Below are 27674 nucleotides of genomic sequence, written 5' to 3'. Positions count from 1 at the left end.
TGTTTTTTTATTCATGAATAAAGTGGTTAAAACTGTCATGTTTAATTAATCAATAAAATGTATAAAATGTATAAAATAAATAGTATTACCTACCTACTGATTTTATTTTGTGCTGAGATTGAACATCGCGTTATCCGCTATAAATTTTCAAAATTAGTAATTTTTTATATTCACGCTTGAAGAAAAAATAGTATATGTCACTCGGAGTGGAAGGCTCATTATGTGTTTTGCCCAATTTGCTCAGCCTCGGCTAACGCCTCGGCGAGCAAACTTTTGGGCTCAACACATAATGATCGCCTTCTACTCCTAGTAACATAATATACTATTAATTTTTAATTCAGCGGCAGTAAAAATGATGTTAATGTCTAGGCAGTAAATGTGACACTTCAGTGCCTGACAGCTGTCACTAAAACTACGCCTTTAATGTCGATCTGCGAAAAAGGAAATTTGTTACAGTACTTAGTGCTTTTGATAAATAGTTTCGATTATCACTGAAGCTTATGAAAAACTCTCAAATTATTTGCGTTGTCGCGGGATAGGGACAATATTCTCGACTTCCCGAGGCCCAAGCTCGAGCGGGACGCACGTCGTCGGGGGCGGGTCGGGCGAAGAATTGTCAAGTTTCAGCGTGGAGCGCGCGGACCGCCAGTATCGGCCGGTTCCCGCGAGTCGGTAGTCAAAAGCGACGACGGCGACGACGGAACGGAAGTGCCCTCGCTCGTCCTCGCGATTAAATTCCGAAAACAAGAGATAAGTCGCGGACGACCCCATTCGGCACGCGTACATCGCACCCGATGGTTCGAATTTCGTGACAAATTGTACGTTGTCGGTGAAAAAACTTGGAAAAATTTTGGGGGAATGCGGAGAAGTTTTTGAAAAGGAGCGCGATTTGTTCGAAAGTATGCGGGACAGTAAATTATAAGGCGTTGAAGAGATGGAACAGTGAATTTTGAAAGCTATGGAAACATAGGTAAAATAGATATTCTTAATAATATTTTTGTGTCATAATTTATTAGTTTATCTGTTTCAAAAAGTCCATATTTGGGTGAATCGTATATTCACGGAGATTATTGTCTTTTTGGCTTTCAAATATCACTAGAAATGAAAATTTTTCTATGCGCATAAAAAATTCCCTAAAAGGTAATGTTTTTTAACCCCATTTTTGTCGATTTTTTCGATTTTTATAATAATAATCATGATTCATTTAATTTGTAACTAGTCATATTTTGTAAAAAATTTAATTTCCTTTTCCATTTTTGTCTAAAATCAACTCTTGAAAAGATACACAATTAAATAGGAAGAAAAACACTTTTCAATTTTTTTTAACCTATTGTGTCGCCAAAAGTTAAGCCCACTTTTTTTTTATGCGCATAAAAAAATTTCTAATTTCTAGTGATATTTGAATGTCAAAAAGCCAAAAATCTCCGTGGATATACGATTCACCCAAACCAAAACAGATACCGCCTAGTCTAGTCTATATCTATGATGTTCATTAACAGAATCAAATGTGCATAAAGAAATTTTACAGCAATTTATTATTAATAATTAAGTTATAGCAATATGTAACGTTGTTTTTTATTTTTTTTATAGAAAAAAAATCTTGTTTTGTTATTTACTAGCACAATTGAGTCTATTTGATATTAATTGAATTTTTATCAAAGTTTTATTTTGGGACATTTCAGCTCAAACTTATTTATTATTTTTACACAATCTGTGAATGAAATTCTTGCATCTGACTGACAGGTTAATGTTATATACATACAATTTTCTAAAGTGTCGCTTTAGACAAACTAGGTATCTGGTTAAACAAATTAAGTAGGTACTATTGATTTCATATCTCCTACAATAAACTTCTTTAAATCTTACCTTGATGGTAAGTATCAACTTGTACATTATCGTGGTATTAGATCCAGCAAAATCGTTGCATTTTCTGGGGTGCCTCAAGGCTCTGTGTAAAGGCCACTGATTTTTAATATTTACGTTAAATATATTACGTTCAAATTATGTCGATACCAGTACTATATCCCGATGATAACAACTTCAGTTTGCAGTAACAGTGACGTAATTAAACTCCAAAACGATTTTACATCTTCAATGTCATTCGAAATATTTGGACTTATTCAATGTTTGTGCTGAAAACATACATAGGTATTGAACTTTCGAAACAGAGAGAGATGCACTAACGAAATTTGGACAGGACATAGCACATAGCTAATACAATGCGAAACATCGCCTTACTGTTAAAAATGTTGTCACCGCCGTTCTTGGTGGTGAAAATTCTAAATTTTTAGAATTATTCTATTCTCGTGGCTGAAAACATACATAAGTATCGAATTTTCGAAACCGAGAAAGATGTACTAACCAAATTTGGACAGGTCATACATAATACAATGCGAAACATCGCCTTATTGTTAAAAATGTTGTCACCGCCGTTCTTGGTGGTGAAAGTTCGAAATATTTTTTCGAATTATTCAATTTTATTATTAGATCCAGCAAAATTGTTGTTTATTCGGGGGGTTTTCAAGGCTCTGTGTAAGGGCCACTATGTCGTGTACGTGTAGCAGTGCTCCATCCCGATGATCACTTCAGTTTGCAGTAATAGTGACGTAATTAAACTTCAAAACGATTTTACATCACTAATGTTTTGGTGTGAAATAAATCAACTTCCACTTAATATAAGCAAATGCAACAACATGAACTTCAGCAAGTTTTTATTTTACGAAACTCTAAGGAGTTTTTTAATGTGAATACTTCTGTTCAAATTAGAATATGTTTTGGTTATTCGGACCCACACCGTGCATATCAATGATGTAGAACTCAGGAGACGAATTTTAAAGTTCTTATATTTCACAGAGACTGATTCTTGACTGATTCTCCTTTGTATGAATTTGATTTGATTTGATTTGATTTAAGTGAATTAAAATTGGACGGCATTTAACCGTAAATTTTTTATTTTAAGTCAATTTTACCTTCTTTTCCTATAATTTCAAGCGTAAATTGTATATAAATTTATATGTACTTTCCTTCTCTGTAATTTAGTGTCCTGTAGGGCAGTGTTTGTCATAAATAAATGAATAAATAAATACAATAGTGATAACTGAAATTAATTTAATGGTATTTGAACAATACGGGAGTTAAATTCAAATTGCCAGGATAACTGAGCCGCATACGAAATAACTGATTTACTTCTGCCCATTACACTTTAATTAAAATAGTCTAAGGAGGTTTAAACGAATTTTCCTATTAAGAAGAAACATGGGCCTCGAGAGGAAATAAATCTCAGAGGCAGCTGCATGAGATACGGCATAAGACATTAGCTGGAGATCGCACAAATCACACACGAGATGTCTTTAAAATGTATTTGGTTTTTCAAAACATTAGTAAAAATTGTGAACATTCATACCAGTTAGAACGGATTCAAAAATATTTTTTTTCTATACTCACATATATGGCTTAATCTGTATGAAAGCGATATTTTTCCTCTTTTAAACGGGGTTCATGTAATCACGGATTGTGGCTATTTTAAATGAAAAGTAAACATTTTTATTCAAATCGGTCTGTCAGAATAATATTCGTGACTGTATGAACACGATTAATCTGAAATTAAAAAATAAATATTGTTTATTCTTAGCTCTCTTATTTTAATTTTATTATAGATGTATAGGTTATATCAAATAAATTTAAAAATGTTTCTGAAAATCCTATCGAGAGAAGTCAACAATGTTTTTCGATAGCAAAAATCTACGTATGCAAAATACGTATTTAACCTAGACATTTTTTGCATACCTAAAAAAATCTAGGCAGTAATAGTTGGATGTATCTTTTAAAATATCCGAGATCTCAATGGTGCGTCTCGAAAAACGGGCACCCTGTGTATTATGGTAAATATTTTTATAAAACTTGTGTCGAACATTGTTGGCATAAATACAGACAACAATAAACTGGTAAAATTAGAAGAGAGAACTGATTCTTCTTGCAGTAAAACTAAATTTAGCCTTAACATCTATAAATGTTTGGAAGCGTCGGAAACGGTTTAGCGGTAATTCTGAGGACTCGACTTCACGAAAGATGTAATCTTTTATACGATGCGCATATGTGTATCATTGCATTATACTTTATATTTTGTAGTAAACGTTCGACCATGAAAAAAGTGTAGTTAATGTTAATGTGTAAGTTAATTTATTGAAAAAGAACAAAATAGATGTATAGAGTACTAGTTAAGATATAATATCAAGAAAATAATAAGCCAATAAAGTTCTGTTATCGGAACTACTGTAACAAATCGCGACAAGGGCGTGTCTTGAAATTTTCCGCGTTATTTTCGGTATAATAAAATATATACATACAATATGTTATTAATTTCTTTATTCGAATAAATAACCGAATGATTAGTTTTAAGTTTTAAGTAAAAGTGTTTTCAATTGGTTTTTAAAGTTTTACTCGAAAAAGAGAGTAGTAATTTGTAGAAAATTAAAAGACGAATCCGAAAATATTACGATTGTTACCGTAAAGCAGTGGCGTACTATTTTATTTAGAAAAATATGTTACCGATACCCTGTATCCTCCGTCACTGGAGCATGTAAATTTTAAGAAAGACCCTCGATTTTATTTCACTTACTAGTTTTTAAATTATTTAAAAAAATTAAAATTAATTTTTTGAAGTTTAACACCCTGTATATTTTTAATGAAGCGACCTAGATAAAAATTTTATAGGGAAGACTCCCCTTAAAATTCACTAAAGAATACGAGGTTTAATTTTTGGTCACCATTTGTTAATCACCCTGTATATAAAATAGATTCTTTGGATTAAAATGGGTTTTTATTTCTTTTACAGTACAGCAGAATACAAATCATAAATGAATTAAAGGATAATACAATTAATTATAAACACACTGGTACAAAAAACAAGGAATAATTTGTTCCCATTTTTGTATGTTGGTTTTTGCACATACATATACTCTTGTGTTTTTTAGGAGAACCAAATTTTAATTCTCCATCGTCATTGTTTGTACTCTGATTGAAGATACTCTGTAGCAGTGTAGCACTGTAGTATTGTAGCAGTTACAAACAGTTTTTTTTAATTGTGTTTTACTTTAATTTAGAAAAATTGTCTTAAAATAATTATAAACGTTAAAAACGGTACTCTTCTACTGGGAGTTAAATTCCTTTCTTTTATTTGTCACCTCCATTGTCTTATTTTAATAAGAAACTAGAAAGGCAGGCAAACTCCGCTGACACGGAGTTTGACCTTTCTCTCGTAATAAGAAATTACACTGAAAATGCACAGGACGATACACTTATGAAGAAACACGCCTTTATAACTTCACCTGTTACGCCGCCAATGTCTTTCTACCTCAGGTGTCGAATGCGGTTAATTCCAAGAAAGCGACGCTGGGGTTTTCTTGGCATTCTATCGCAAAAAATATTGTACAAACTGTAATTTGTTTCTATTATTATGATACTTCTGTACTGTTGCTTTTTTTTTCACGGTATTAACTATTTTGTCTCCAATTTTCGTAGGTCCGTGGCAAGCAGTGATAACCCACTCATTATCTTCCTAAATGACAGACATTTAGGAAGATTCCGTTAAATCCTTTCTAAGGCCAACGTTCATGAAGCGAATCAAATCAATTTTTCTGGGCAGCCAGCGACAGTTTTTTGCCACCAAACAAAACTATTGAGCTTTCGGACAAACAAGCAAAAAACGGTCACACACAAGTGTGTCAACAAAAACTAGATACGAAATTGATGGAAATATGTACAGTGTAGAACATAAACTTCTATAAATGGAATAAAAAATGTCCATTCATCACATCCATATACTAGAAAAGACTTTTTCAGTTCAACATAGGTACTTAATAAAGATATGTAGCAGCAAACTCTACATCAAAGCGTAATCCAATTGGCTTTTGGAGTTCTACGTCATTAATTACAATAAGAGTTTGGAAACCCCATTAAATTCCTATTGGAAATCGAATGTATGTAATATCAACCAATACGCCACTACATGTATTCATCAGATACAAATGCGTGTGCTTTGGACGGCTTGCATGCACTAATTATTTCAACGGCATACCTTTATACGACTTCCTTTGACGTTTCTCGCGATGCTAGACTGTTTATAGAGGTGACTGGATATCAAAGAGAACTAAACGGGGTGTTTAGAAGACTGCGCTGAGTTGTGCATAAAAAAGGACCGTTAGATATGTCGCGATGGGATGACATTTTCTTTGCACTTAATGCGCAATATTAAGAGGAAGCTGGAAGTTTTTTATTTCACACGGTGGAGCATTTCTGGCTAAATATACCGGAAAGAAATTGAGATAAATTGAACATAGTTTTCATAAATGTTTACAAGTTTTGAAACCGCCCATCTTCGGCAACCAATATCGTACGGCTGGTACTATCAAATAAAAATTCTTAAATCTTGGCGTCACCAATATTAATGGTTCGTTTACAATGAACACTGACAAACAGTTACGTCTGCTCCTTTATATCGCTGGGCTACTGTCTCTAGCGTCATTTGCCCATGTGGTCCCAGGTGATTCCGAATACTGAAATCCGATTTTAGTACTATCGTTGTTGCGATAGTGTTTACATTAGTTTTTCAAGTGTCAAAAAGGGGTTACGTGTATAGCAACTCGGAGTTGTTGGATATCGTTTTAATTTATGGTGAAGCAAGACAACATTTGTGTTATGGTGAGGCAATTGTGTTATGGTGAAGCAAGACAACATTTGTGTTAGTTCGTAGAAACTGGGTAAGGCAGGCCCAAATGTGACAAGATTTTGAACAGTTGTATCATCAAGTTGTCAAATTATTTTATTAATGAAAACTACATTTTACTATTTTATTTATTTCTTTACTTGAGAATTTTTTTTTCAAGTTTTTGTTCGTTCATTTTTTAGTACACTTTGCCGCCGTGCCTGTCGCCTGAATGTTTTGCCTTGCGTAAGGTCAGGTATTACAGTGGACCAGTTTCCAGTGTCGTGCAGAAGTGTATTTTTAAATCATTTTCGAATTGCCCTTTTTGATTTTCTCTACAAAATTGTATTCGTAAGACTCCTTTGTACAGGGTGGTTGATTTTCGATGATTTTATAGGGTACAGCCAAAACGGTGATAGATACAAAAAATCTTCGACGTCTCGTCCTCTTTTTTTAAGTTCACTTCGCTGGTATCAAAAGATCTTGGCTAACTTGATTAATTTTAGATATACAGAGTCTTTTTGAAAAATCATCCATTTACATTATCCTCTCTATCTCCTTTGTCATTAAATCTAGAAGAAAAAAGTTTATACATTATTTAATCTGTTTTTTATGAAAAAGCCATTGGCGTACTCAGATTTTTTACAAATCGCACAGTTTTTCCGATATTACATAAACATGTTTTTTTTTTTAAATAGAAAACCCTATATTTAGTCATCCCGTTGAATAGCAATTGTTTTGCCTTTTCAGCCATATATAATAATAGATACTTTTATTTGTCTAAATGAAAAAAAAAAAATTGCAAAAAATATATAGGTATTTTTCCAGTTGGCCATGTGATTTATTTAGCATTCGTCTTTTGTTGTTTAATATTTTCAGTTAATTTATTTTTGACTGATTGAAAGCTTGTTGAACGACTATTACTTAGTTTTATACATTTTGAAAGGTGTTCTGAATCACCCTGTATGTAGGGAACCAAATTTTAATAATAATATGGTTCTTAGTTATAATTACGGCACAATTTTCACTAGAAATAAACTTATACGCTGCAAAAAATGAAGGTATAACTTCTAAGAAAAATTTCCACATTCAGTATATTTTTCATTTTATTTACTGATAAAAATTATCTTGAAAGTTAATCGGTCAAAATGGATAATAATTGACTTTTTTTTTAATATATGCAGTGATTTTTCAGTGTGTCTTTAATATTTCAGTTGAATTTTTCTTCATAAGCGATACGTCATCATAAATCACAGATATCGTTTTCCTTGTTTGTGTATCAAAATACCGGCAAGCGTATTGTACTGTAAATGTAAAGAAAAGTAACAGTTTTAAGACCTTGGGAAGATCTACGATTTATATTAATTAATTGGTTACATTTTCTTATGATTTTGGATAACGTCAAGGTTATACTGGGTATTTAGATTATGATTTTCAGTTTTGTAATTTAATTACTCTTTGGGGTTGTTTTTGATTTAGAGTAGCTAAAACCAGTAACTAGTAACTACTCCTAGCACCAATGATTAATAAAATTTAGGCGATTTTGTAAAGCAAAGTCACAGAAGGTGAAGAAAAGAGTTTCAATTGTCGGCATATGAGATCATCCGGATGTACAGTTTATTGTAAGATCCTATACATAAACTGAAAACAAGACAGGACCCAGCACTGAACCGTGGGGTACACCACTTAAAGCAACTCGATTCTCAGAGTGACAGTCACCGACACGTACTGTAAATTGTCTGTGGATAACAAAAAATTCTTCCGTGGTCCATGATAGTAATTTTTCAAGCACTCCAATGTATTGTAGCCTCTTCAACAATTTACCTATTGGTACTATATCAAAACGTATGTGAAAAATCTAAGTAAATTATATCCAGAGGTACACCAGAGTCCATACGTTTAGAGCCTGAAGCAAATTGGACACCACGGACCTTCTACGGTTTACTGGGTAGATTTAATCAAGGGATTCTGCCTGTCTTTGTGTAAGTCTTCTTTAGTTCGTAAATTTTTTGTAAGTGAATTAATTCTATTTTCTTTTATATGCATTCAACTCTAGAGGGAACATATTCCTAATTTTGACTTAGTTCTGAAGATCAAGACAATTTTTTCGTACACTAGCCTTCTTGTAGCACGCACTTACATCTATGTTATTATTTAAAACGCCCTCTAATGACCGCAGTTATATTCAGATGCCGATGGATGGTGACGTGCTGGAAGTTCTTGGTAATTTATATGTTAATCCGACAAAGCTAACAATACGAATGCAGCCGTCCCGCTGTTGTGCGGTTAATTTTGGGAATTAATATTAACCGGCCAGTGGACAGCAGCTCCCTTTGCTCTCTTACAGTCTCTGCGAAGGGAATAAAAGGATTCCATCGACACCAGAGGGAAAGAGTAGTAGTGATATCCCTGTTATAGAACGTGACAAAGAATTGTTAACATTTTTTGCCGCAATAAGAAAAGTAATGTTGCTTGTTCTGCTTTTCTTACGACTGCCCTGTGTCTATTTTGTCTGTTTCCGCATTAATGGAAAAATGAAAGATGTTGGAAGACTAAAGAAAAGAAAGAAAATTGATAACATCTTTTAAAAAGCCAATCATCTTGTATGTAGAAGATGTATTGAACAAAAACGACCTAAAAAGTAATTGTGGTTTGTTGTAGTATCAAACAATTTTCCAAGAATATAATGACACATTTTACAGACAGCAAAATATACTTCAATTTTCTTTATTTCTTTACTCATTTCGTTTTCAATAATTATAAATATTTGTGTCAACGATATCAGTGATCGAATAAATTTGATTCTGATGCCAAGTGAAAACTTACATCTTGAATTTTTTTAGAAAGACGCCTACTATTATTGAAACAACTAGTTTTCGTTAAGTTTCAGATAACCTTACACAAACACATGCAACACATGCTACACACTTAACATAAACAGTTAATACGCTGTATTTTAGGTATATAATAAAAATTCAAGATAAAAACTGGTACATTAAACGGATTTTTGCCTTATACATATATTCGGTTCGTTTTGATTTAACTTAAAATTCGGCACACGGAAACATACAAAAAAATTCATAACACTCAAACATATGCCAAGTTTATGTTCTCTGTGTTTCGCGAATAGTGATTCACTGTTTGTGCAACAATTGAAAGTGAGGAGACAAAAACATTCAGTGGCGTGTGGCTTTGATTTTTATCGTTTTATACCCACTGTTTATTCCGACTGTGTAAAAGAAAAGTGTATCTATATTTCATGAAAATAAATTACCAATTTTACATGACGGATAGCAGAAAGGTCAAAGCAATAGTGAAAACAAGTAAAAAACAAACACACATGTATACAGTAAAGTTAAAGTTGTCTCCAACGTATTGGTGTCTTACTTTCAACACGAGTTATAAAAAATTGGAAGGGTAAAAAAATGTAAAAAGAGGGTGTAGATTGAAGATATAAAGAAGTGTCAACATTTCCCTTTTAAACTTGTTATTGTTATCTAAAAATGTATCTCGTTTAATGGTCTAGTCGAATTAGATCATAAACACAGGAAATTAAAAAAATATATATTAGACATTTTATTACACTTTATGACTGTGAAGGGTATGTAGAACGATAATATCAAAAAACTAACTAGATAGAAATGATGCAAATAAGTGGCAAAATTACGTGTTTTTTTTTCACTTCTTTTAATGCCCATAAAAATCTAGACGATCTTTCTGAAAATTAGTTATTTTATGTTGTAGGCAATTAAATTACCTACAATTTAACATATGTCACTTTTCACCAATTTTTTAACTGTAAAATGAATGTCGAACGTGGAAAAATCTGTTTTCGGAAATTGTGCATTATTATTGCAAAAAGAGATGGATGAATGTTAATCAAATGACGAACGTGTCTGCCAAAGGCCGAATCAATTGACCGTGAAATTGTTGCTCCAGGTATTTGTTAATTAACTTCGTTCGGTTTTTAGTTATTTTGCCTCCTGATCACGAAGCCGGTGTCAGAATTGAGCTATCACATCACAGGAATTTCCCAACCTCAAAAAACAGGTCAAAAATTGCAAGAATGCACGAAAAAGTGCTAGGAAAAGTACAATCGTTTTTTCTACATTCAAGTGTTCATTTATATGGTTATTATTATTATTATTAACACCCCGCCAAACGTGAATCCGCTGTTAGAATTAATGGTTCTTTTTCTAACCTAAAAAAACGGGTCAATTAAGGGAATTTTCAAAAGTAACAAATTTGCGCAAAACTTGGTTTCGGGGTCGCTGATCGCGTATCCGAGGTAAATTTTTCAAAATTCAAGATGGCGGATCCAAGATGGCCGACTAAATTTTCGAAAAGTAACAGATTCGAGCCAAATTTGATATACGGGGGTTTTCGGGGTCACTGATTACGAATCCCGGATCAAATTTACAAAATTCGTTTTTAAAAATTTAATCAATTACCTATAACTTTAAGAAGGTTAAAACATAATTGGGTACTCAGGCTATAAAGTAAACAAAAGTATTATATAATGAATTTCGCAATTCTGACCTCAAATTCGTAATCAGCGACCTCCAAAACCCCCGAATACCAAACGTGACGTGAATGTGTTATTTTTTTAAAATTTGGTCGGCCACCTTGGATCCGCCGTCGTGAATTTTGCAAAATTGACCTNAATTGACCGTGAAATTGTTGCTCCAGGTATTTGTTAATTAACTTCGTTCGTTGTTTAGTATTTTTGCCTCCTGATCACGAAGCCGGTGTCAGAATTGAGCTATCACATCACAGGAATTTCCTAACCTCAAAAAACAGGTCAAAAATAGCAAAAATGCACGAAAAAGTGCTAGGAAAAGTACAACAAATTTTTTTTCTACATTCAAATGTTCATTTATTTGGTTATTATTATTATTATTAAGACCCCGCCAAACGTGAATTCGCTGTTAGAATTAATGGTTCCTTTTCTAACCTAAAAAAACGGGTCAATTAAGGGAATTTTCAAAAGTTTTCGGGGTCGCTGATCACGGACACGAGGTCAATTTTGCAAAATTCAAGATGGCGGATCCAAGATGGTCGACAAAATTTTCAAAAAATAACAGATTTGCGCCAAATTTGATATACGGGTGTTTTCGGGGTCACTGATTACGAATCCCAGATCAAATTTACAAAATTCGTTTTTAAAAATTTAATCAATTGCCTATGACTTTAAGAAGGTTAAAACATAATTGGGTACTCAGGCTATAAAGTAAACAAAAGTATTATATAATGAATTTCGCAATTCTGACCTCGAATTCGTAATCAGCGACCTCCAAAACCCCCGAATACCAAACGTGACGTGAATGTGTTATTTTTTTAAAATTTGGTCGGCCACCTTGGATCCGCCGTCGTGAATTTTGCAAAATTGACTTCGGATCCATGATCAGCGACCCCGAAAACCCCCGTATACCAAATTTGGCACGAATGTTGTTTTTTGAAAATTTGTTCGGCCATCTTTGATCCGCCATCTTGAATTTTGCAAAATTGACCTCGGACCCGTGATCAGCGACCCCGAAAACCCCCGTATACCAAATTTAACGCGAATGGGTTATTTTTTGGAAGTTTGGTCGGCCATATTGGATCTGCCATCTTGAATTTTGCAAAATTGACCTCGGATCCGTGTTCAGCGACCCCAAAACCCCCCATATACTAAATTTGGCACGAATTTGTTACTTTTTTAAAATTCGTGATATTTGACCTTAATTGACTTGTTTTTTTGAGGTTAGAAAAAGAACCATTAATTTTGACCACGGATTCACGTTCGGATTCCTGTGATGTGATAGCTCAATTCTGACACCGGATTCGTGATCAGGAGGCAAAAATACTACGGATAACATATGTCGCTTGAAAAGTACAGACAACTTTTTCTTTTGTGGCTGTGTTATTGATCCAAAGAACGTACCGAAAAAAAAAAATTAAGAAGTTGAAATTAAGTTACTCTTTACAATTAATAAAGTAGGATGTGAAAAACAGCGTTATAAATTGTCTCAGGGTCAGGCAAATGCCGCTCGGGAATTCACTCTTTTTACATATGATTTTAGATACCTTAAATTGCGGGTATTTTAACTGCCTACAACACAAAATAACTAATTTTCCGATAGATAGTCTAGATTTTCATGGGTAGTAAAAAAAGTAAACAAAAAAACACGTAATTTTGCCACTTATTTGCAATTTTCCAACTTAGCGTCATCTATTTCAAGTTAGTTTTTAGATATTATCATTCTACATACAGTTCCCCGTCATAAAGTGCAATAAAATAGCTACTAATAATTTTTTCACGTTCGAACTCTAATTCGATTGGAAAAATGAAAAATTGAGTCAATATCGTAAAAAACTGTTTTGTAAAATCCTTATAGTTTCCTTAAATTGCTGGGCTACTGTGGAGCCTGCCGTCATTATCTTTCCACGTGGTGCCAGGCGATTCCGAATATTGAAATTCGATTTTAGTACTCGTATTAACGTTTTTGCGATAGTGTTTACATTAGTTTTTGAGGTGTCAAAAATGGCTTAAGTATATAGCAACTCGGAGTTGATGAATATCGTGTTAATTTATGGTGAAGCAGGACAACATTTGTGTTAGTTCGTAGAAACCGGGTAAGACGGACCCAAATGTGTTTACACGTCGGTGGACAACATTTTGAACAGTTATTCAGGTCTATCAAATTATTTTACTTATTAATTAAAACCTTGGGAGAGAAATTCTTTAAATTTTTTGTCTGGTCATTTTTTATTACACTTTGCTGCCGTGCCCGTCGCCGCCTGCATGTTTTGCCTTGCGCAAGGTCAGCTTTTCCAGTGGACCAGTTTCCAGTGCCGTGCAGAAGTGCATTTTTAAATCATTTTCGTCCTGCCCATTTTGATTTTTTTTACAAAATTGTATTTATAAAGGTCCCCTGTACATTCAAACATTTTTTGGATAAGATTTGAATCACCCTGTTTAAAGATATTGTAATGTGTAATACTTATGATAATATTTAAGCGGAACTTGGGATGTAAGTAAAAATATACTAGGTGTGCTACAAATAAATACCAAATTGAAACTGCGCAATTTAAATTCTAAAGGAAGTAGTTGAGTTACAAAAAGTTGAAAGTAAATAAAAAAACCACAGAAATGGAAACTAGTACTGAAATAATGATTAATTTTTACAGGAATAATATTTATTCGTCAAAATTTGTGGTGGCACCGCCGCCTACTACGTTAAAATTTCCTGAAATACGCAGTTGATTGTTGAAATGCGGTCAATTTCCAATGTCATTCAGGTTATGATTTTAAAATAAAAAAAGCGATTACGCTACGAATAAAAGAGTTAAGCGCTGTAGGTACATTTTTCGTTATCAACAATTTTTTAAGGCCGTACACTTTCGTCATAGTGGGAACAGGTCTTACCCACCGATCTGGCGTCAGGGAATCGCCGCCGAGGCTTGTTTTCGATGGTAACAGATGAATAATAAGATTATTTCTTATGCAAATCGCCCGCATAGGTGGATATCTCAATATCAGGAAGGCATTGATCTCCGGATAAGGAAATGATTGATTATGCGACGATCGGAAGTGAAACTTCGTGCGGACGACGACACAACCAAACGGTTCCCAACTTAATCCCTAAAAGATATCCCCCGTGCAAAAAAAATATGAAGACTTATGACGGCAATCCAGTAAAAGCTTTGGGAAATAAATGGATACGGGATGAAAGGATTTGGTAAGGTCCCCTGTTTTCAGCGTCCCTTAATAAAATCTAGATCTGTTGGAAATAAATTAACAGATGCGGACTGTTTGTACGGCATGTAGCGTGGTATATATTTACAGTTATTAGTCGTGGTTTCGCCTATGAAATGGAAAATTTAAACGCTTTCCGCTCAAAGGGATAGCGGAAGCCAGAGTTTCATCAAAGCTTATAACTTTTATTTCTTCGTTTCGTATGTTTTCGGTTCCAAATGTTTGACGGTAATTTCAAATCAAATTAATGCATAGTTCCAGTGGCGACTCGTGGTATCTTGGGTAGAGGAGGCTTAAAATGAAAAACATTTTACTAATTGTGATCGTCTCACAAAAAAATTCCTAAGAAAAAGTTAAAAACAAAACGCGCCTACCGTATCACAGATGACCAATGTTTTTAGTTTTTATTTTGAAATGATGAAATGTAACATACAAGTTGTATGTTACGCACTCGCAGTTCGCACGCAGTTGTATGATACAGCTGCGTGCGAACTGCGAGCGCCGAGGTGGTAGAGAAGGAGGGCTGTATTGAAAGATTCGTTTGTNTATCGAACTTCCTTAAGGCCGTACACTTTCGTCATAGTGGGAACAGGCCTTACCCACCGATCTGGCGTCAGGGAATCGCCGCCGAGGCTTGTTTTCGATGGTAACAGATGAATAATAAGATTATTTCTTATGCAAATCGCCCGCATAGGTGGATATCTCAATATCAGGAAGGCATTGATCTCCGGATAAGGAAATGATTGATTATGCGACGATCGGAAGTGAAACTTCGTGCGGACGACGACACAACCAAACGGTTCCCAACTTAATCCCTAAAAGATATCCCCCGTGCAAAAAAAATATGAAGACTTATGACGGCAATCCAGTAAAAGCTTTGGGAAATAAATGGATACGGGATGAAAGGATTTGGTAAGGTCCCCTGTTTTCAGCGTCCCTTAATAAAATCTAGATCTGTTGGAAATAAATTAACAGATGCGGACTGTTTGTACGGCATGTAGCGTGGTATATATTTACAGTTATTAGTCGTGGTTTCGCCTATGAAATGGAAAATTTAAACGCATTCCGCTCAAAGGGATAGCGGAAGCCAGCGTTTCATCAAAGCTAACTTTTATTTCTTCGTTTCGTATGTTTTCGGTTCCAATATGTTTCACGGTAATTTCAAATCAACTTAATGCATAGTTCAACGGGACATGTGTAATAATTAAAAGAGGAAATAGCCACTAGCCAGAATATATTTTCATAGTATCAAAAAGGAAATTGAATTGAAAGATATCTACGTGGTAGTGTAGCATATTGACTGCGTTGTTCAAATTGTTGGAAAGGGTGGATATTAAAACCAAATTTATGAGCTCGATGTTGATTTAATTTCCATATAGGTACACCGTGTCCACCTAGTTCGCGTAAGTCCAATATCTAGGTTAATAAAAGATATAACTTAATTTTTTTTTATACAGAGTTGCCTACATTCCCGAGCTGCACAAAATGAAAATATATTTGCATATACAGGGTGTTCAGTTTTTCCTGGGCAGGTAGATACCAACTTATTTTTTTTTAATGGAAACCTATATTTTTTATGGCATCATCGAATTCTACGTGAAAAATTAACGGGACTTTGTGTTATGATTCCTATTAAAATATTGGTAGTTTTCGAGATAATCGACTTTCCATTTTTTTTCTTATGTTTCGTAATTTCTAGTAGTTGACATAATTATGATTATATGACAGCTAGAAATTATTTTTTTTCAGGAACTGTAAAGTGAAGATAGCTCTTTCAAGAAATGAATCAAAAGTTGACCTGCGATATACAGGAGGCAAAAAAAATCGTGCCAAACCTGATAATATAAAATTTGAAAAATCTCGACTTTTTCAAATAGAACACCCTGTGTTTTATGATTTCATTTGATGCCTTTCTGTAGACCCTACAATTTTTTAATAGCTGTCCCTATACCTAAGTTGCTTGCGTAGTTTTTGCAAAAAAACCATTTTTATGTAAAATACCGGATTTGCGCCCGTTCCTTTGTCGGGAAAAATATTGTAAGGGTATTTATTTTAAGTTAGCTTGCGACTATGAGTATTCTTTTTTCAAAATTCTATTCATCCAAATTTTTTAATCTCCAATTTCACTAATAACTTTCCTAACTACGGTAACAGTGCTTGATTTTCAATATGATACGTATGAAACTTCTTCTTCGATATTTTATTTGTCAAGCTTTTGAAAACTCCAAGGTTACTACTAATTTCCTGGCACTAATATTTGGGTTTTTAACAGCAGAGGCCACAACTTTAAACTAAATATTATCGCTTATACTTTCATGTCTCCTGGTAGTTTTCTCATAATTCGCATTTGCTGTTCATTCAAATCTTTCCTTCACATTTTCAAAACAGTGGGAATCTCTGTAAATTTGGATTATTTGCTTTGTAAATACATACTGATAGCAAACATTTCCCATATTTTGCTAATTCTTAATCACTTGTAGCGATTTTATGGTTTTTTGATTTTATTTACAAATAAATGGTAACTTTCCATAAAGACTCATTTATTAAACTCAAATAGCAAAATTTTTCAGTTAATAATTTTTATTTTAAATAGTGCAGCTAGACAACTAATAAATTTAATAAAAATAAATACCCTTACAATATTTTTCCCGACAAAGGAACGGGCGCAAATCCGGTATTATGTTTTTTTTGAAAAAACTACGTAACTTAGGTATAGGGAAAGCTATTAAAAAATTGTAGGGTCTACAGAGAGGCATCTAATGAAATCATAAAACACAGGGTGTTCTATCTGAAAAAGTCGAGATTTTTGCCCCCTGTATATTGTAGGTGAACTTTTGATACGTTTTTTGAAAAAGCCATCTTCACTTTACAGTTCCTGAAAAAAATTTTTCTAGCTGTCATACAATCATAATTATGTCAACTACTAGAAGTGATGAAACATAAGAAAAAAAATGAAATGTCGATTATCTCGAGAACTATCAATATTTTAATAGGAATCATAACACAAAGTCCCGTTAATTTTTCACGTAGAATTCGATAATGCCATAAAAAATACAGGTTTCCATTAAAAAAAATTAAGTTGTTATCTGCCCAGGAAAAACTGAACACCCTGTGTATGCAAATATATAGGTAGGCAACTCTGTAGAAAAAACAATTAAATTATATCTTTTATTAACCTAGATATTGAACTTACGTGCACTAGGTGGACACGGTGTATAACATTCAGGATTAGACATACACTTCTATATACAGGGTGTTTCATAACTCTACTGATACAGAGCACGTATAGAGGATCTTAAAATATGCCGATTTGTTATATAACATTTTTTTCTGGAATGTAGGTATTGTTGGCAAGATATTGGCCTCTGAAGATGAGTGTAACATAGAGCAATCAAATTTGGTACATGATTTGCGTTTAATATTATCCTTAACTGGTAATAATACAGGAAATTTAATCTAAAATATTTTTTTATTCTTACAAATTTTAAATTATTAATTGAATCGGACAAAATGTGTAAAGTACGCAGTTTTACAACTAGTAGGTTATGATTTCATGTGTCATTTTTGACGTTTACAAAAAAGTATCAAGAGAAAGAAATTTCATTAAATTAGATACTTTGTTTTGTTTTTAACACATAAAAAAAAATAGGAACCTTACAAACAAAACATTAACAAATTCAACTTTAATCTCATGAACTACCGATATCGTTAAATAACACTACAATGATGTTGAAAATGACCGCTATTTTCTCTAATACATTTTACACTCCACCGAAAATACGCAATAACTGTGGATCATTTTTTATGGCGTTGCATTTATTATTTATACGATTTCATAAATCTGCTTCAGATAAAAACCTGTTTAAGATAAACAAATTCGTTTAAAGCCCCCTCAGAGAAAGAAATCACATTTATTTAGATCTGGTGATCTTGGTGGCTAATCTTCTGGACAATTATTTCCTTGCATCTTTTTCACAAAAACCGTTATTTTTTCGGAAAATTTTCAGTTAAACAAAATTTAAAATCGAATTTCCTGTAATACTGGTAAAACTATTTAATAATTGGCATACTGATAAAAAATCGATATCAGTTTAACGGCGCCCTACCACTAGTCCGGCCCTTATTGGGCTTCCAATAAATTAATATTTTTACAAATTAAAGATAATAATAAACACAAATTATGTACCAAATTTGATTGATCTGCTCCTCCTATAACTGAGATCTTCCGTTTGTTTTTTAATTCTATTTTTTGTTTGTCAAAATTTGTGATTATGTGTTTTTTATTCATTGATAACACAGCCCCACAAAAAAAAAAGTGTTCGGACTTGTGGGTCGGACATATGTATTCCCATGTATTTTTTGACGCTGAATCCGATCCCTAGCTCAGAAATGGCCCTCCACGTCTGGAATTGGCTCCAGGGGCCAAAAATGGCTCGAATTCCAGAATTTAAAAACCATTTAGCACCACTGTTGCGATTGCGACGTCCGAAACACGATTTTCCGGCCCCTAAGGGGTCATTTTCCCGGTCCCAAACGGGAGATTCCAGTTGGCCATATACTTTTCAAGCACAGTCAGAGTTCCAGAATTTAAAAGTACATAAAAATACCACTGTTGCGATTGCGACGTCCGAAACACGATTTTCAGGCCCCTAAGGGGTCATTTTCCNTGTACGGCATGTAGCGTGGTATATATTTACAGTTATTAGTCGTGGTTTCGCCTATGAAATGGAAAATTTAAACGCTTTCCGCTCAAAGGGATAGCGGAAGCCAGAGTTTCATCAAAGCTTATAACTTTTATTTCTTCGTTTCGTATGTTTTCGGTTCCAAATGTTTGACGGTAATTTCAAATCAAATTAATGCATAGTTCCAGTGGCGACTCGTGGTATCTTGGGTAGAGGAGGCTTAAAATGAAAAACGTAAATTTTACTTTTGATAATTGAACTAATACTCTCAATTAAATCGTTTTGAGTGGTTTTAGAAAAAAACAGTGTCATTATCTAAGAAATTCTGCAATTTTGAATCGTATGTTTTTAATAAATTTATTAACTCTTTAAAGTTCCCTCGATTAGCAGAATCTACTTTTTCATCATGTCCGCGAAAATAAATTTCTAGAGACGATAAAAATATTGCTACATCGATTAGTCAATTTAAAATATCTCTATTTGCACGAAGCTTCTCATTATAATGTATTTCCGTTTTGTGAACAGAATCTAAAGCGTTTACAATATTCTGTTTACCGAACATTTCAAATTTAATACGTGATGAAATATGTTCTTGCGAATTTTCGTGTCTTTCGAGGCCTCTCGTTAAATTTTTTAAATTGTTAAAACCGACCCGAAAAATAAACATTGCCAGCAGTATAATTTATTTTTAATAGTTGATGCAGTTAACCAGTCGTTTTTTCTATAATTATTGTCGTTAAATCCCCAATTTTGTTTTTCACCCACTGCAACTAAAGACGGCAAAGAAGGTGTTGGTCTCGATTTCTGTTTAATTATAACTAAGAGTACTAAATCCTTTTAATAATAAGTAACCTACAATGTCCATGCACCTAAAGAAGTTGTTGAGGTTATGTTCTTTTTCTGCACTCATTTTATTTTAATAAAGTTAAGTACGTACCAGAGTAAAATGTAAATGATTGTTTTACTAATTAATTATGATCGTCTCACAAAAATTCCTAAGAAAAACTTCACATAAATACCAGTTAAAAACAAAACGCGCCTACCGTATCACAGATGACCAACGTTTTTAATTTTTATTTTGAAATGGTGAAATGTAATATACAAGTTGTATGTTACGCACTCGCAGTTCGCACGCAGTTGTATGATACAACTGCGTGCGAACTGCGAGCGCCGAGGTGGTAGAGAAGGAGGGCTATATTGAAAGATTCGCTTGTTAAAAAGAGATGGAAGGTGGCAACAAGCCTCCGTGTCGTCTGCTGAAGCTCGAATGTAGATAATCGTTCCATCATTTCAAGGCCACGCATCCTATAGAGCTCTAGTAAAAGGCTTGGAGTCTTGAGGAAGTTAGCTGCCAGCGACTATAATGCGAATTCGGAGGGCGCGAAAAATAGTGAACATAGGTACATAATTAGTTGCATATGAAAATAGATTTGTAAGAAAACTTCTTAAATAATATTAATTATATGATGTAAAATAAAAAAAACTAAAAGAAACTTTTACAATACTATCAAAAACTGCAGAGGAGGCTTAGCCTTCCCAGCCTCCTCTAACGAGCCGCCACTGCATAGTTCAAAGGGACATGTGTAATAATTAAAAGAAGATATAGCTACTAGCCAGAATATATTTTCATAGTATCAAAAGCGAAATTGAATTGAAAGATATCTACGTGGTAGATGGTTAGGTTAGGCTGGAAAGGGTGGATAGAAAAACCAAAATTATGAGGTATATGTTGATTTAATTTCCATGTCTAACATTCAGGATTACACATACACTTCTATACAGGCTGTTACAAAATCGCTTCTCACTACAAGGATCTCGAAAACGGTAAGAGATACAAACTAGCTTAAATGGTGGCAAAGTTGCATAATCAGGGGACCAACATTATGCCTCTATAAAATCAAAACTAACACGATTAGTTTTCGAAAAAAAGCATAATCTATTTTTATATGTAACGTTTCGTCTCTCCAGGACCATCATCAACTTCATTTTTTTAAATACGACCCTAGAAATTTTATTACGTTTTTTGCAAGCCTTCATGACCCCCAATACTGTACTGTCTCAGCCCGAACCAGATTCAGACGTTTTGTCTCGAAAAATTCATCTTCAGTGTGTTCGTTCCAAAATCTAAATTTTGTCCAGCCCTTATCGGACTTCCAATAAATTAATATTTTTACCAATTAAAGATAATAATAAACACAAATCATGTACCAAATTTGGTTGATCTGCTCCTATAACTGAGATCTTCTGTTTGTTTTTTAATTATATTTTTTGTTTGTCAAAATTTGTAATTATGTGTTTTTTTATTAATTGATAATAATTGTATATACTTTTTTAATATAATAATTTGTTTTTTTTTTTCGTTTTTTGTTACTGCTTCATGCTTTGTATATTTTTACTTTGCTCTGTTTTTTACTCATTGAAAAATATGCTTTAACATAGTTTTTTAGTTTTGTTTGTATTTTTGTTCTTTTTTCTATTGTTATTTTATTGCAGTATACACATATCTCTATACTGCTGTGTAATTGCTATCCCATAAATGAATAAACACTGATTTCCATTGATTTCAAAAGTCTAGACGTTTTTCAGCAAAATTTCTATTCTACCATCAACATTTGTTTTTTCAGCTTCTTATATTTCCCTCACATTCCTCACATCCCTCACAGCAAAATTTCTATTCTACCATCAACATTTGTTTTTTCAGCTTCTTATATTTCCCTCACATCACTTGAAAATCAAGTAGTAAGATTTTTATGGCCTTTATAACTTCTTTTTAATTCTGTGCAAGCGCATTATCGTGTTTTTTATAAACGCTGTGCATCTCACCGTTACAAATGAGTATTTTTATAAGAAGTGAATCATGTGTAAATGGAACAAACCCCACGGTATGAAAATAAACTTGTTCTTTTCGGAATGACAGCTGCAATGTCAAATAATTGTCAATCAATGCATTTAGAACTGCATACACAAACTGACTGATGCGTGCATCTAAAAATACTTTTACTTCATTAAACGAGAACATAAATTAAACAATGATCTTTAAGTAAACATTGAAATAATGTAAAAATACGAGAGATATAACAATCTGATCTGATCTAAAGCCTACTGTTTTCTTTTTTATGACGAGTTGATCGAAATATTCAATTTAGGTGTCATACTAAGTAGGAAAACTTTAGTTGTATTAGTAATTTAGCTTACAATGTAAGAAAAACATGTACCGATCATACATAGTAATGGTTTGTAGTTGTTATAAGTGCTATCATGATAGAAATGCGATTCGCGCCCACTTTAACTTTTACGAGGAATCCACTAGAGAACAAATTACATTAATTTATTACACCGACGAAAATAATCGCGCGGCCGATATTTTGTGTAGTGCTAAGTAGTTCATGTTGATGTTTCGGATTGTGATACATAAAACAGAATTTTGAGCTTAAAAATTATTAAATCAAAATATTTATCTGCGGATAGAAGCCGTTTATCTTGGTATATGAAATAATAAATACAAGATGTTCATTTTCACGGTAGACCAAAGAATATACACCGTGTCCAAGATAAGGGTATCTGTCACGACGATATTGGAAATGGTGACACAATTGAAAAAGTTACGCCTTTGATCCCACTGAAATGGCGAAAACATATATTTTTTAAATTTTGAAATAGATTAAAAAATATATAATTTTGTGCAAAGAAACTGTCACAGTTGTAATGATGTATAAAAGGTTTTTTTGGTATAATTTCACATTTGCTATTCGAGGTTTCGTCGTCGATTTACCATCATCATCAGCATGACACCCCCATTTTAGACAATTAAGATTAATATAACATTCTGCTCCTTTTAATTTTTTTACTTTCTTACTTAGAAAACTGTATGGTTCATATTCTCAGGTTTTCTTGTGATATCAAGACTGTACCTAAAAAACAAACATGCTCTATATTTTTTATATATCTGGATAGAGTGCTTCTTTAACATTACAGTGACATAAGGTTTGATAGGTATGCCCGTAGTAGTAAGAGAAACATGATCAAAAGAGCAAAAAATTTTCATTACTAACATACTTTTTTGACCATGACTTCTTTATTATTAGAGATAAATATTTCAAACCTTATTTCACTGAAATGTTAAGCGTGTTCTGTTAAAAAAACTTTGCTTGTATTTCCGAAATGCAATCAATCAATAATTTCCTCTGCACAGTTTTGTAATCACAAGAAAATTTCCTACAATTCGGAGTCATTTCTAGATATGGAAGCAACCAAGATCTAGGGGGAAGAATGTTATATGAATCATTCCTTACATATTTTCGAAACAAAGTCTTTCCGAAGTCAGTTCAACATGTATAAAAACTCCTAGCTATAAAATTTAATGAGCTTCATAGGCGTCCCTAAAAGAGTTTTCTGTTAAACAAACGTAAATGTTTAAAACGAGACGCTAACCTTGAATATGTTAATCTTTATTTTTAAATTCTAAATCAGTTTCGTCAACAATCGGTTCTACTAATTCAATATTGTCTGGCAGTATTTTGTTTTGTTCCGTTTCAAAAGGTCTCCAAAATGCCAAGTTGTAATAATATTAGTAAACAAAATATCCTTCTTATTTCTCCCTTTTGCAGTTGTAATATGAATGGTTAATAGAAGGTACCTATAATAAATTAAAATTACCTGAATCACACCAAATTGCGCATTGCTGCACTGCACTGCTAGGCAATCTGTCAACAACTGAAATTTATGGTCGGTCGCCCAGTGCGGCTGTGTTTGTGCGCCGTTTACCCGCGCGCGTATTCTTCAACTGGGTGACCAGACCTGTATATGGGTATGGCTAAATAAATATGGGAATAAGTTTTTCAAATATTTCAATGCCGAATTGCTGCGTAGCGATCGAACCTGGTACATACTGCCTAAGTCTTTGGTCTTTAATTGAGATTGGAAAGACTATACCTATTTTTAAATGTTTCGGATACATTTCAGTCATCATCAGGAGTTTTTTAAATATATTTTTAAGTACAGCGATTTTAAATATATTTTTAAGTATAACGATTTAGAAACAATATACTGTCAAAAATGAATTGATATACCACTACATAGGTACGTAAAAAAAGGTATGTTCTTTTGATTAGACCCTGTTCTTGTTGTGTTTACCTGCCCCACTGAATACGAATATGAAGTCAATTTGCTGTCAGCACCCATTCTTTTCGAGAAAATGACAGCTATACCCTCAAAAAATCGGTTATTTGTGAATATTAGGTTCCATAACCCTAGTTCTATATTTTCACCCCCTGGACACGAATCTGCAGTCAGTTTGGCATTAACAGCCACTACTCTGTTAATAAAAAAAGGGTATTCCACGAATATACCAGTTTTCTACATTTTCGCTTGCAGCAAACTTCTTTTTCCTTAAAAGATCTATGTAGTGGGTTTCTATTTCTCTTTTTACCTCAAAGTTTACATTTTTTTTAAATCCAACAGTAGTCCGCCACCATGTCGTACTTACACTTTATACAGAGTGATTCACTTCACTTATCCAAAAAAAAAAAAAAATGAGAATAGATGCGTCATAATTTTTGTAAAATCCTTAGTTTCCGAAAAAAAAAATATTGAAGTTGTAGTATTTTCAATCCTTACATCGCTGGGCTACTGTAATCTCTAGCGTCATTCGCCCACGTAATTCCATGCGATCCCGAATACTGAAATCCGATTTTAGTGTTAACGTTTTGCGAGTGTTTACATTAGTTTTTCAAAGATAAAAAATGGCTTACGTGTATAGCAATTCGAGTTGATGGATATCGTTTGGCTGAAATAAGACATTTGTATTATGGTGAAGCATTTGTGTTATGGTAAAAACTGGGTAAGATGGACCATTTTCATTTTTAGTGCCTGTGTAATCTGTCATTAAAAACAGAAGACTATTTTGCTTTCATTTACGGAGTGTTACGTATGTGATTATATCCTCTGGCAACGATATTTAATCGGGAACAGGGATTTTTTCTCAGTCTACACCCCATTCCTCAATCAAGTACGTGCGTTGCAGCCAAGGACCGTATCGGTTTCTCATTAAGACAATTTTCCTGCTGGGACCTCATTAGACGCCATACGGCTGAAAGAACAAACGACAATTTACACTGGATGGTACAAAAACTCGAATGTCAAAGAGTTACTTTACTAATTTAACGGCTGATTTAATAAATACAATAGAGAGACGCTCTTTCCATTATTAAAGACTAATTGACCTGGCTGTACCAATTAAGTGGAAAGCGATGGAAAATGGGCTAGGTGAGTTCTGTAGACGAGTTGCTCTACGAAATATTTAGCTTTTAATTGTCTGGGGAACTTGGTAGTTTCTGATTTTAGTGAGGTATGTCATTTATTTATTTAAAATACTCATCCAACAGGCGACACCCAATAACAGGATATGTTAAGTGTAGTAATAAAATATAAAAAAAGTTATAAGAGACAAAAATTAACTATGAAAAAACAAATAAATAAATAAAAATAGTACAAACTTACAAATAACACAAATATAAAGAACAAAATAAAAAGGCAACAAACTATAAAAAACAGATATGACTACAGAAGTAAAGCATTTTTTATATCATTAGTCAAACAACAAAAAAGATCGACATTATTTTCTATCTCACTGTACTTGGAAACAATTTGATACAATGGTGTTACTAGGACGTTACCACGTGCTGCGGGTAGACTAAAAACATTATTACTTCTATACTTACTACTTAAAATAAATATAAAATTAGATGTCTAAGTAAAAATTAAACCTTGTATGCACCACGGAAAATACTTGGATGATTGTGCCCTTAGGCAACCTGTCGCACTATGAACGATAAGAACTATGTACTTTAGTGTCAAAATCGTAGAACTCTGGATAGGAAAAAGATAAAAAGGTTTAGCAAGTGGTATTTTAAAGGTAAAGGGATTACCTTTTAGGGAAAAATATCGAAAATGCGCTCAATTTATTAGGCTGCTCTCAGAGAACGTTTAAACTCGGATTTTTTCAATTTTTTTCGATTTTTTCGAATGCCACTATTTTTCCTCATCTGACTATTAAAAAATACAATTTTTTTCAGAAAGTAGGTCAAAAAATCTTCAATTTCCATTTTGGTAAAATTTATTTGACCTATTATATTTTGAGTGATTGGCATTCGAAAAGTTCAGTATTCATAAATTTAGTTTCTAACAGTTATATCAAATTAATTTGTCCGTTTTCAATCAAGTTAATTTAAAAAAATATTTTTATTAAAGTATACATTAAATGTTGGATAATTTATTAAAGTTTTAGACTGAAATACACAAATGTTTGGTTTTTAAAGATTTTTTTGGACTTCACTTAATTTTTACTTAAATGGCAAGTCTCAAAAAATCTAAATATTTCGTTATAGCAATGGATATTCATCCCGAGATGGAAGCATGAATATGTTTTTATGTAGGGCTAATAGTTTTAGAGAAAAGATAACCTGACCTTACCTCATAATCGAGTTCAAAATCTTTTTCTCTGAAATAACTGATTTAATGTATGAAATAAATTATAAACTAGTTTTTTTCATACCGATTTGGATGTAAGGATACTACATTTGGATTAAATCACTTTACAGATAAAATGACTATATTGGGGAAAATGTATATTTCAGAGTATATTATTTTTATTTTTCTAATTTTGAGAATAGGTAGGATCATCCAATTTGCATGAATGCATTTTCTACTCGAAGTCATACTTGAGCTACAATTACCGTTCAATTAGAGTCACTATATTACGCTGAAAAATGAAGTCCCGTATAATTTAATTTACCTATCACACAAACAAGAAAAAAGTTCCATGGAAAGTTTATAATTTATATGACACATCAGTTATTTCAGAGAAACAGATTTTGAACTCGATTATGCGGTAAGGTCAGGTTATCTTTTCTCTAAAACTATTTAATTACCCCTACATAAAAACATATTCATGCTTCAATCTCGGGATAAATATCCGTTGCTATAACGAAATTTTAAGTAAAAATTAAGTGAAGTCCAAAAAATCTTTAAAAACCAAACATTTGTGTATTTCAGTCTAAAACTTTAATAAATTATCCAACATTTAATGTATCTATACTTTAATAAAAATATTTTTTTAAATGAACTTGAATGAAAATGGACAAATTAATTTGATATAACACTGTTAGAAACTAAATTTATGAACATTGAACTTTTCGATTGCCAATCACTCAAGATATAATAGGTCAAATAAATTATTACCAAAATGGGAATTGAAGATTTTTTAATCTACTTTCTGAAAAAAATTGAATTTTCTAATAGTCGGATGAGGAGAAATAGTGGCATTCGAGAAAATCTAAAAAAATTGAAAAAAACCGAGGTTTAAACAGAGCAGGTTTCTGAGAGCAGCCTAATAAAACGAGCGCATTTCCGATATTATTCCCTAAAAGGTAATCCTTTTACCTTTAAAATACCGCTTGAATCTTTTTATCTTTTGTCTATCTAGAGTTCTATGATTTTGACACTAATCGTTCATAGTGTGTCGCCTGCGGGCATAATTATCCCTGTATCTCTC

At 33.0% G+C, this 27674-nt stretch overlaps 1 protein-coding gene across 1 annotated transcript in view; it reads left to right on the top strand.

Moving 5' to 3' along the window:
* The first annotated feature begins 940 nt into the window (after positions 1-940).
* LOC108909132 (cardioacceleratory peptide receptor-like) overlaps positions 941-27674 on the top strand; it is a 140111-nt gene continuing 113377 nt past the window's right edge. Inside the window, exon 1 of the mRNA XM_023454570.1 lies at positions 941-970. The gene's annotated coding sequence lies outside the window, so the exon portion shown is untranslated. The remainder of the gene's footprint in view (positions 971-27674) is intronic.

This window comes from Anoplophora glabripennis, unplaced genomic scaffold, assembly GCF_000390285.2.
Source record: "Anoplophora glabripennis isolate ALB-LARVAE unplaced genomic scaffold, Agla_2.0 scaffold346, whole genome shotgun sequence".
Lineage (NCBI taxonomy): Eukaryota > Metazoa > Arthropoda > Insecta > Coleoptera > Cerambycidae > Anoplophora > Anoplophora glabripennis.
Note: the sequence above shows the minus strand (reverse complement) of the source record. Positions and strands in the feature narration are given on the sequence as shown.